The sequence below is a fragment of the Rana temporaria genome, chromosome 3 (genome assembly GCF_905171775.1).
Source record: "Rana temporaria chromosome 3, aRanTem1.1, whole genome shotgun sequence".
Lineage (NCBI taxonomy): Eukaryota > Metazoa > Chordata > Amphibia > Anura > Ranidae > Rana > Rana temporaria.
Genome location: NC_053491.1, coordinates 37,268,225 through 37,275,384, shown reverse-complemented (window position 1 = coordinate 37,275,384; position 7,160 = coordinate 37,268,225). Strand labels below are relative to the sequence as shown.

The following is a 7,160-nucleotide window of genomic DNA, read 5'->3' as shown; positions in this document are numbered from 1 at the left end:
ATTTTTGTAATAGTTTACTGAAGATAAAAGTATATAAGTGGAGCCAACGCTTTTCGGGAGACATGTCTTCCCCTTCTTCAGGGCTGTAATTATTGGAGAATGGTTAAACTCTGAGAGGGGTAAATATATTCGACTAGCTAGCAGCTCTGTAGTATGCTGGCGTTGTGGAGCAGAGGCAGCCCCAGTGAATGTTCACACAATATTTTTAAGTAGAGATTTCCAACTTCTTTAGTAGATCAGCCCAACTGTCTTATAACTCCCATTTCACTAATGTGTGCTATATGACTTTAGGTATAATTTTTCCCCTGAACAAGCCTGTGACTCGGTTAGTAAATTACACAGATATATTTATAATAGAGTGCGGTTGATTTAGGCTCAGTTCGCACGCAAGTTGTGCAACTTTGTCAGGCGACTTCAGTGCGACTTAATGCGACTTTGTGATTTTAAAGTGACATTGAAGCAACGTCGGATCCAAATCACATCAATTAAAATGAGGATCCGACTTGGAGGCGACTTCCATTAAAGTCTATGGGCACAAGTCGGATGGAGGTCACCTTGAAGTAGTACAGGAACCTTTTATAAAGTCGGAGCGATTCCAGTAGCGCTAATTAAGACAGCGCTCATTGACTGAAATGGGATTTCACATGTCACGCGACTTGGGGTCTCACAACTCAGATCCTAAGTGTCAACCGAGCCTCACTAAAACGGGAGAGTGCAACATCTGGTGCAGCTCTGCATACAAACCAATCAGCTTCCAGGTTTTATTGTCAAAGCTCAGTTGAACAAGCTGAAGTTAGAAGCTGATTGGCTACCAGGCACAGCTGTCCCAGATTTTGCACTCTCCAGTTTTAGTAAATCAACCCCAAAATTTGAAGAGACCTTTATATGTATAGTCATTTAGCCACATGGGGGGGAAACTTGACTTATGCTGGCCATACATGGGTCGAATTTCGAAAGAACTTTCTTTCGAAAATCTTATCTAAGAATTTTCGCTCGTATTTCGCACCGTTAGTAAGCTGCAGCAACAGCCGATTTTCGTGCGGCCATCGAATTTTAACAATCCAACATGTTGGATATTTTTTGAAAAATTTAACAATTTTCTAATCAATGATGGGAGAATCGTGCGAGAAATGAAATCGAAAAAGAAATGTGCAAGAAAAGAAAATTCCCGGAAAGAAAAGAAGGTTCCCGGAAAGAAAAGAAGGTTCCCAGATAGAAAAGAAGGTTCCCGGAAAGAAAAGAACGTTCCCGGAAAGAAAAGAAGGTTCCCGGAAAGAAGAGAAGGTTCCCGGAAAGAAAAGAAGGTTCCCGGAAAGAAAAGAAAATTCCCCGGAAAGAAAAGAAGGTTCCCGGGAAGAAAAGAAGGTTCCCGGAAAGAAAAGAAGGTTCCCGGAAAGAAAAGAAGGTTCCCGGAAAGAAAAGAAGGTTCCCGGATAGAAAAGAAGGTTCCCGGAAAGAAAAGAAGGTTCCCGGATAGAAAAGAAGGTTCCCAGAAAGAAAAGAAGGTTCCCGGAAAGAAAAGAAGGTTCCCGGAAAGAAAAGAAGGTTCCCGGAAAGAAAAGAAGGTTCCCGGATAGAAAAGAAGGTTTCCGGAAAGAAAAGAAGGTTCCCAGAAAGAAAAGAAGGTTCCCGGATAGAAAAGAAGGTTCCCGGAAAGAAAAGAAGGTTCCCGGATAGAAAAGAAGGTTCCCAGAAAGAAAAGAAGGTTCCCGGAAAGAAAAGAAGGTTCCCAGAAAGAAAAGAAGGTTCCCGGAAAGAAAAGAAGGTTCCCAGAAAGAAAAGAAGGTTCCCGGATAGAAAAGAAGGTTCCCGGAAAGAAAAGAAGGTTCCCAGAAAGAAAAGAAGGTTCCCGGAAAGAAAAGAAGGTTCCCGGATAGAAAAGAAGGTTTCCGGAAAGAAAAGAAGGTTCCCAGAAAGAAAAGAAGGTTCCCGGATAGAAAAGAAGGTTTCCGGAAAGAAAAGAAGGTTCCCAGACATGTAAATTCTTTTCTGTAGGAACACAAGGTGAAATTGAAGGTTTGGTCGGTCGAATTTCGAAATCAATGGTGGCACCATCGGATCACAAAACGCACAAATTTTCTGATTTTCAAAAGATAGTTCTTTCGAAAATTCGACCCGTGTATGGCCAGCCTAAGTGTGAACCGAGCCTCAATAAAACTGGAGAAGGGCAAAATCTGGTGCAGCTCTGCATACAGACCAATCAGCTTCCAGGTTTTATTGTCAAAGCTTTATTGAACAAGATGAAGTTAGAAGCTGATAGGCTAACAGGCACAGCTGTACCAGATTTTGCACTCTCAAGTTTTAGTAAATCAACCCCAAAATTTGGAGAGATCATTCTATGTATAGTCATTTAGCCACATGGGGGGGAAACTTGACTTAGCAACACAGCTGGGGAGTTGAGAATCTTCACTCCAAAAATTGTGTGTGCATTCACTTCTATTCTCCAGCTATGTGAAAAGCAAACTTTTTTATTACTTTGAATACCCAATCATATGCTTTTCACATGATTGGAGAATAGAAGTGAATGTGCACACAATTTTTAAGTGAAAATTCTCAACGTATTTAGTAAATCAGCCCAACTGTCTGTCTTTAGTAACTCACATACTGCGGCTCTGGCTATAGGACTAGTAGGCATAACAAGCACTTCTCATTTCTAAAAAAAATGCTGTCCTTATCACTCATAGATCAGTGTGATAATAACTAATAACTAACTAATAACTTCAGGCTTGTCCAGGGGCAGAATTATTCATAAGGTCATATAACCAATGTGGGGAAATGTAAGTTATTAAAGACAGATGGGCTGATTTGCTAAAGGAGTTGAGTATCTTCACTTTTAATTGTGCGAATATTCACTTATCCAGTTATCTAATCACGGGAAAAGCATCGGATAATTAGTTCTAAGGAATTTGCTTTTCATATGATTGGATAACTGAAGTGACTGTCACACAGTTTTTGGAATTAAGATTCTTGACTCAGTTAGTAACTGAGCCCAACTGTCTATTAAATCCCACTTCACCTATGTGGCGATATAATAGTGCACATAACTATCACTCATCATAGTAAATCAGCCCAATTCTCTACATAATACCATTATTATATTACTGGCACACTTATTTAATGTATTCACAGGGGGTGTCTTTGGAACTGAACAGTTACGTGAGCTCCATGATGGACAACGGTCTCTCAATATGATCCACCTAAATAGGTGAACCATTAAACTGTTCCCGGTAGAGGGATGAGGTCCAGCAGCTATACTTGTGGATTTTGGCTGTGACCTCCCACAGTACATCAAGAAATAGTGAAGCTACACATAGATTGATACATACAGTAGGCACATTTATACCATGACTAGCAATGCGGGTACCATTCATTCACTGCTGGTCACTCATTTCCACCCTGCGCAGCACAATGTACTGCAGTCATGTACCAGTATGGGTATGGACTTGATCTCCAGGCAGTACAAACAGTTAAAATGGGTAACCAGGACAGATGTTAGTAGGTGTTCAATATACTCACTCATACCATTGACACTACCCAACTCTACAATGAACTGCAAGTATGAGCATGGAGTGCCACACTGGTGGTGCCCTCTGGATCTCCCGACAGTACATTCAGTTTAATTGGGCACATGTTAGTAGATGTTTAATGGGTTCATGTATACCATTGACACTGGCTATCTCTACAACGAATTGCTGTCCTATACCAGTAGGGACTGACGCATTAGGGATGGTGATGCCTGCTTGATCTCCAGAAGGGGCACACAGTTGCAATGTGTAACCAGGACAAATATTAGTAGATGTTTAATGGATTTACTCATACCATTGGCACTGGTTGTCTACATGATGAACTGCAGTCATCTATAGGTATGGGTATGGACTCTCACAATGGTGGCGCCCCCTTGATCTTCAGGCAGTATATACAGTTAAACTGGTTAACCAGGACAAATGTTCTTAGATTAATCGGTTCACTCATAACATTGACACGGGTTGTTTCTACAATGAACTGCAGTCCTATACCAGTATGGGTATGGACTTACACATTGGTGATGGTGATGCCCCCTTGATCTCCAGAAGGTGTATACAGTTAAAATGTGTAACCAGAACAACTATTAGTAGATGTTTAATGGATTTACTCATACCACTAACACTTGTTGTCTACACAATGAACTGCAGTCATGTACAAGTATGAGTATGGACTCTCACATTGGTGGTGCTGCCTTGATTCCCTGGTGCCCCCATTGATCTCCAGGCAGTACATACAGTTAAACTGGGTAACAAGGACAAATGTTAGTAGATGTTTAATGGGTTCACACAGACCACTGACGTTCTGGTGTCTCTACAATGAACTGTAGTCATAGACCAGTATGGGTATGGACTGCCCTATTAGTGGTGCTCCCTTAATCTCCTGGTGGTGCCCCCTTGATTTCCAGGCAGTACATACAGGTAAATGGGATAACCAGAAGAAATGTTAGCTGATGTTTAACGGGTTTGCTTAGTCAATTGACTTTCTGGTGGCTCTACGATGAACTGTAGTCATATACCAGTATGGGTATAGACTGCCACATTGGTGGTGCCCCCTTGATCTCCTGGTGGTGCCCCCTTGATCACCAGGCAGTACATACAGGTAAACTGAGTAACCAGTACAAATGTTAGCTGATGTTTAACGGGTTCACTCAGACCATTGACTTTCTGGTGGCTCTACGGTGAACTGTAGTCATATACCAGTATGGGTATGGACTTGCCACGTTGGTGGTGCCCCCTTAATGTACAGGTGGTATATTCAGTTAAATTTGGTAAACAGAACAAATGTTAGCAGATGGTTTCACTAATACCAATGACACTAGCTATCTCTATAGGGAACCGAAGTCACGAACAAGTAAGGGTTGCAGTTGCCATGTTGGTGGTGCCCCCTTGTTCCCCTGGCGTTACACACAGGTAAAATGGTCAACCAGGGCAAATATTAGTACAGTTCAGTACATGTTTACTCATACATACACTATACACGCACACACATATATATATATATATATATATATATTTATATATATCGCCCAGGATCTAAAACTGCGGCAGATACAACTCACAGTTAAACTCGTACCCTTTCTCAATCTCATACTCTCAGAAAAGAGCCTTCCACATTATGTTAAAAATACAAAAAATTTGCAGCATGTTGAGATATATTCAATTGTTCAATATTTCACTGCACTCATTATTGCACCACACATCTATCCTAAGTAATGAATGGATCTACTGCTAGAGTTTAGCCAGCAGGCTCCATCAATGAGTCATTCCCAGGAATGAATGAATTTTATTCATTCACATCACTGTATTCACTTGTATCACTTCAATGAACCAGTTAATACTTAATATTACTTAAAATCAATATTTTTTTTACTGTTGAATAAATTATAAAAATTCTGCTAATAAGACATCATTAATAATGACTTATATCCAGTGCGAATATTACGTACATTATAAAGATTTCCCTGGCAATACGACTACAATATCGCTTCCTGTAACTTTTTTTTTTTAAATAAAAATTTGAATACATTTTTTATAACTAGTACAATTTAAAATGTTTCAATAATTGATCATAAAAATTTTCGGCACTATACAAATAATAAATAAATAAATGTGACATTACCTTTAAAAGTTCAGTGCAGTATTTGAATATTCTATGTCCCATACACCTGGCATAAAACTTTTAGGTTTTTATTTTTTTATTTTTTTTCTCACTGTCTTCGTTGGCCTCTTGTTTCACAGATGAGAGAAAAAAATAAATTTGATGAGAGTTTTCTTAATGATGTTATCTTCACCGACCTCCAGATGTTTCCAGCCTTCCACCTTTAAAATGCAAAAATCCCCTTTTTATATGGTGTAGAGTGTCAGGCTCCTTGCAGGCAGCAGCAGGAGAAGTAGCAAGGCTGTAGTATAAGTATTGTGAGTGTGAAGGAAAGAATTTTTTTTCACAATCGGACCAAGTTTAGCAGCCTCTGACTTTCAGACTCCTCCTGTCAATTTTTTTTTTTTTCCGGATAACTCCTGGAAATGCCTGCTGATTACTAAGTATGCTGGACCCTCCTGCAAAGGTAGGTGGAAGTCCAGAGGGGACTTTGTAGAGGCTGCGAAGGTGGAGGAGAAGGAGGTGGGTTTTAGAGTAGTGGGGGACGAGCTCCTGCCCCCTGGGGTGTCCCATCATTAAAATGCTTATATATATAGAAGGGGGTCTCAGCCAGACGTGGAGGCATACTGCTGCTGGACTTGGAGAAGAACACAAAAGTTAAAGAAGACATAAAGACCGGAGATGTTTAAATTAAGATTTTGTATGAGACTGCTACCCAAGTATTGGGGTACTACAGATCCCTGCATGGCTGGGTCTTGAACACAATCTAGAGATATGTTGTTCCATATTATCAGGAATGTTATGGCTTTATTTAATAAAGCAACGGGCAATGCCTATAGCCATATTCTGAGTATAGTTACGATGGAGCATCTCAGGATACTCCATCATATCTCTCTTTTTTGGCCCGCGTATCTAAGTGATTCTTAGAATCATTTTCGCATAGATACGCTTAAGATCCGACATGTGTAAGTCACTTACACTGTCGGATCTTAAATGTAATTACTCCGCCGGCCGCTAGGTGGTGTTTACGTTCAGGTCTCATTGGTTTATGCAAATGTGCCTGATACGCCGATTCACGAACGAAATCGCGTCGCGTAACCGTCACTAACGTCGTTTGCGTAGGCGTAAGGTTACCCCTACTATATGAGGGGTAACCTTACGCCAGTCCCACGTAGGCCATGTTAAGTATGGCGTCGGGTCCGCGTCGTGTTTTCCCGTCGGGTACGTCGTTTTACTAAGTCGTCCGCGAATACGACTTTATGTCAATGACGCACACGTCGGCGTCATTGACGTTTTACACCGAGAACTGGAGCATGCGCACTGGGCTATTTTAAGCCCGGCGCATGCGCAGTTCGTTCGAATCGGGGGCGCGTTTAATTTAAATACAAGCCGCCCCCTTGGATATACGCGGGGATACGCCAGGCCAATTACACTACGCCGCCCCAAACTACGGAGCAAGTGTTTGGGGAATACAGCACTTGCTCCTGTAGGTTGGGGCGGCGGAGTGTAAATGGCTTACGCGCCGCCCGCCTACTTTC

At 41.3% G+C, this 7,160-nt stretch overlaps 1 protein-coding gene across 2 annotated transcripts in view; it reads right to left on the bottom strand.

Moving 5' to 3' along the window:
- ACAN (aggrecan) overlaps nucleotides 1-6,123 on the bottom strand; it is a 158,695-nt gene extending 152,572 nt beyond the window's left edge. Inside the window, exon 1 of one of the 2 annotated variants that reach the window (XM_040342403.1) lies at nucleotides 5,644-6,123. The gene's annotated coding sequence lies outside the window, so the exon portion shown is untranslated. The remainder of the gene's footprint in view (nucleotides 1-5,643) is intronic. The other variant, XM_040342404.1, reaches the window with a different exon arrangement.
- Between the last annotated feature and the right edge of the window lie 1,037 nt (nucleotides 6,124-7,160).